This window comes from Salvelinus sp. IW2-2015, unplaced genomic scaffold (genome assembly GCF_002910315.2).
Source record: "Salvelinus sp. IW2-2015 unplaced genomic scaffold, ASM291031v2 Un_scaffold7745, whole genome shotgun sequence".
Taxonomy (NCBI): Eukaryota; Metazoa; Chordata; class Actinopteri; order Salmoniformes; family Salmonidae; genus Salvelinus; species Salvelinus sp. IW2-2015.
The window spans coordinates 9464-14282 of NW_019949005.1; the positions used below are offsets into that span (position 1 = coordinate 9464).

The 4819-nt window shown below is 41.6% G+C and overlaps 1 long non-coding RNA gene across 2 annotated transcripts; it reads right to left on the reverse strand.

The window, feature by feature from the left end:
- Positions 1–2932: 2932 nt before the first annotated feature.
- On the reverse strand, positions 2933–3497 carry LOC139027149 (uncharacterized). 2 transcript variants are annotated; one of them, XR_011479192.1, is made up of 3 exons: positions 3287–3497; positions 3137–3169; positions 2933–2978 (listed from the first exon to the last, which is right to left on the reverse strand). It is a non-coding gene; the product is annotated as an uncharacterized lncRNA (long non-coding RNA). The 2 variants fall into 2 exon arrangements; XR_011479191.1 differs by lacking the exon at positions 2933–2978 and adding an exon at positions 3032–3054 and having other exon boundaries at positions 3132–3169.
- Between the last annotated feature and the right edge of the window lie 1322 nt (positions 3498–4819).

The window sequence follows — 4819 nt, forward strand, 5'->3', positions numbered from 1 at the left end:
TGCCTGTTTAGATGAATTGAATCAAACAAAGTACAATTCACCAAACCCACGTAAGGGATATTGTCACAAAGGAAGATATTTGATAGCTGATAGCTCTCTACAGGTTGAGAAGGAAACACTAAAACACAGGAACATACAGCTCTGAACATCTAGTAAAAGTTTCTGTAAAAAAAATACGTTTCATGGTTAAAGTTAAAACATTTTAGTTAACCTTTAGTTACCCCACAGTCTGATCCCACACAATTGAAAAAGTCGGAAACTACAGCAGCATATTAAGCAACATTGCAACATTTCAACCTTTTACTTAACAAACAAACAACCACTGCTGCTATTCACCGCCTGGTATGACAACTGCTCGGCCTCCGAACCGCAAGGCACTACAGCACCGTAGTGCGAACGGCCCAGTAACATCACTGGGGCCAAGCTTCCTTGCCATCAGACCTCTTACCAGGCGGTTGTCAGAGGAAGGCACCCTAAAAAAATTGTCAAAGACTCCAGCCACTTAGTCATAGATCTGTCCTCTCTGCTACCGCACAGCAATGTACCGGAGCGCCAAGCTAGGTCCAACAAGAGCTCCTAAACAGCTTCCTACCCCCCAAGGCCATAAAAGATCGCTGAACATCTAATCAAATGGCCTACCCGACTACATTTGCATTGCCCCCCCCCCCCCCCCTCCTCCTTTTACACCGCTGTTATTTTCTCTAGTTGTTCATCATCTACGGCACAATCAGTCACGTTTAATAAACTTCTACCCTAAGTAATTATTACCTCAATAACGGCACCCCCGCACATTGACTCTGTAGCCCGGTACCCCCTTGTATCATAGTTCTCACTATTGTATTTTACTGCGATGACTCTTTATTACTCTGTTAACTTTTCATTTTCTTATTCTTACGCGTATTTTTTTTTTAAACTGCATTGTTGGTTAAGGCGCTCTGTAAGTAAGCATTTCACTGTAAGACTACTACACCTGTCTGTAATCGGCGTATTGTGACTCATAAAATTGGATTTCATTTCTCAATCTAGTTTGCTTGTGGTCATTCTATTCTTAAATGAGATGCTTCTGCAAAGGTTGTGAAAGTTACCCACCTGCCTCTGGGTATAGGGCCTGGCATATTAAGTTTTACAGTTCATTATATTTTAAGACTCAAACACTATCTAATATGCCATGTTTTCTATGTCAAAAATGGCTTGTGTTCCCACATGGCACCCTATTTCCCTATATTTAGTGGCTACAACCTTTAATGCCTCCGACTTGCGGCTCATCCAGTTCAACAAATGCCCGGGACGACCCCTGCCCACCATTACAAACACAGCCAATTGTGTTTGTATGAAAACCTTTCGATTAAAGACCCAGAATTGTAGTTGACATAGACACGTCTGATCTCATTCTATGACATTGAAAACGCTGGCACACACACACGCTCAGTACCAGAGCGAATAGAAATCAAATTCCAATTTTATGAGTCACATACGCCGAATACAACAGGTGTATAGTCCTTACAAGTGTGTGATAATGCTTACTTGACAAGCCCCTAACCACAATGCAGTAAAAAAATACGAATAAGAGATAAAAAGTAACAAGTAATTTAGAGCAGCAGCAGCAGCAGATAAGCAGCAGACACACCACCACACACACACACACACACCACACACACACACACACACACACACAACACACACACACAACACACACACACACACACACACACACACACACACACAGCACACACACACACACACACACACACACACACACACACACACACACCTCTCGTCTATCCCTCCATAGCCAGCAGCACATCTCTTGTGTTCCATCTCCTCTGCAGAACCATATAATCCTCTCTTTATCTCTTCTGAGGTAACCGTCTGGAGGAAAACTGTATCAAGAGAGATTATTGTTATATAAAACAAAATAGAAAGATGACACTCATTTAATATGCGTTTCCCAATAGCACTATTCCGTACAGTGGACATACATCTAGGGCTTCTGGCCAAAGTGTACCACTACGCTAGTAGCTCATATATCATAAGATAATAGAAACAATAACATACAGGAAATTCAAGATTATTTTTTTCTGCGACGGCGGACGTTGTCTTGGTTGATAACAAAAATAAAAGTCACAATATGTACAACGAGACATAAACGTTTCAAAGTTTGTTTTATTTACAGCAGCTTTTAAACAGATGGCCAGAAGCCAGACGGTTTCTATTAAACAGAACAGAAATACAGTTAGTCGACTAACACAGTTTGGCCAGGTCTCAATCCAAGGCGCGTCTTAGAGCGCAGCCCACTAGAACAGACATGTTAAAAAGGTTAAGCGACAATGCACAGCGCTTACATGGGACGATCTCCGCGACGATGTTGGAAAAAAGGTTTGAATTGTATAGTGAGACACACTTATACATACCCTTTGCATTGCAATACCGGTCTTCAAATGACATGCTCCAAAAACAGACAACAAGACAGGATAAAAAAAATAAAAAATACTGATTTAGAATTTGTCTCTCCATCTTATGAATACCTGAACTCAGAGACTTATCTATACAGGTCTCATGACTCTTCCTGAATCGAACTTCTTACGAGTCGTCCCAAATGGAACCCTACTTCCTATTTACAGTGCACTCTTTTGACCAAATGTCCTATGGAGCCTGGTAAAGTGTGCACTATGTAGCGGAATAGGATGCCATTTGTTTTGGACGTTACCTTGGATAGGGTTCAGGAGGCCTGTGGATCAGCAGGGTAAATAAAGCTTTGGGGACACATCTTTCAAAGGCCAGTGCATATACATTCTGTATGTCTAATATTCAGATTTTAGAACAGAGAACCTGCGGTTTTCTTTCTTTGTTTTTAAGCACAATTTAAAATAAATAACTCTTATAGCAATACACAGCCTCCAAAATATACACTAACAATAATACACCAACTATATTTCAATTCAACCAACTGTACCACATTATTTCATCAGAACACTGCCCTCTACTGCCAGACTGTTTCCATTACTGGAAACACTGCCCTCTTACGTGCCCAGGACTGTTGTCATTACTGGAACACTGTCCTCTACTGCCAGCTGTTGTCATTACTCGGAACACTGTCCCTCTACTGCCAGACTGTTGTTCATTACTGGAACACTGCCTCTACTGCCAGACTGTTGTCATTACTGGAACACTGCCCTTCTACTGCCAGATGTTGTTCATTACTGGAACACTGCCCCTCTACATGCCAGACTGTTGTCTTACTGGAACCGCCTCTACTGCCAGACTGTTTGTCATTACCTGCGAACACGTGCCCTCTACTGCCAGACTGTTGTCATTACTAGAACACTGCCCTCTACTTGCCAGACTGTGTCATTACTGGAACACTGCCTCTACTGCCAGGACTGTTTGTCATTTACTCAATGCACTGTTACGTAGCGTATTTTCATATAAACACCAAGAAGGACCCACCCTGGCAGCAGTCAGCCATGAAGACACACCCCAGTGACATGACAGTAACATATTGATGTTCCAACAAGGAAACACAACATTGTGCTATAAGTTTACTTAAAGCGCACACCGGAAAAGAAACGGACTACTCTATGGGCGTCGAGGGGAGAGAAGTATATGACAGGGGTCTAAGTAACTTGCCTGTTCAAGAGGACGCCAAAGCACCAAGTCCTACAACATTACTTCAATGTAAGGCCATTTACCAATTCTGGCTGGCCATTCAGGATAACTAACTTTTAGTGTTGATTAACTAGGCCTGGAACCAGATCTGGTTGTGCTGTCTTGCCTCTGTTGACAATGACCATAGGAGTTTGTCAAGACAGCACAACCAGACGTGGGACCAAATAATTCGTTCAACAAGAATGTCTTAAGGTGCATCACGAATGGCAGGCCCATGCTTATTTAGTGCACACATTTGACCAGAGCACACTAAAAAGGGGAATAGGGTGCAATTTTGAGAATAAACCTTAGCAGAAGAGGAAAATAGTAGGGCCGTGGTTAACCAGTGTGACTGCTCATTTACCATAGTGAGAACTCCATTCGGTTTTTGGTTTAACCAGGCTAGTAGAGTAGCAGAGACATCCCAATGTGTTTGGTAGCAGGACTGAGCATCATATATAATTAGGAGTACCAAACTGGACGGAAATTCATCTACTACAACAAGTACCCAATTATACCAGAATGATGAGGGTTAACAGGGGAGTTGTATTCATAATCAAGTCACAAACATTTCAGAAATTCAAAAATAATAAACAGTTTCAAAGACATTAGTTTTACCAATAAATATTGTGTCGGAATTTGGGGGGGGGGGGGGTCCTGTTTGGGACGCTGAACCGATGGTTTTCTCACCAACTGGTTCTGTAAAATGTCTTTGAGACAATGAATAATTTAGGATTTTGACCATGATCTCTGTTCTATGAATAAAATGTTTTGGATGGCAACGTTCTTGAGAAGAAAAAGGATTCCCACCATTTTTTGAGAGAAATCACCACAATGATATTACTAAGTAAAAACATTTGGCCAAAACATATTATAATACTATATAGCAATCACAACAAGATACCATCATAATAAAGTCCTCAGACAGAACGTTTAAAATACAGTAACGGTGGACAAAGATCTTGCAGTAAGCCCCAGTAACAAACTGTTCCTAGTACGACGGCAGCCCGCTGCACCGTCTTTCAGATTTTTTATATTTACATTTATTTAACGAGGCAAGGTCAGTAAGAACAAATTCTTATTTACATGACGATCCTACCGGGGAACAGTGGTTAACTGCCTTGTTCAGGGCAGAACGTCAGATTTTCTACCTTGTTCAGCTCGGGGGGACAAT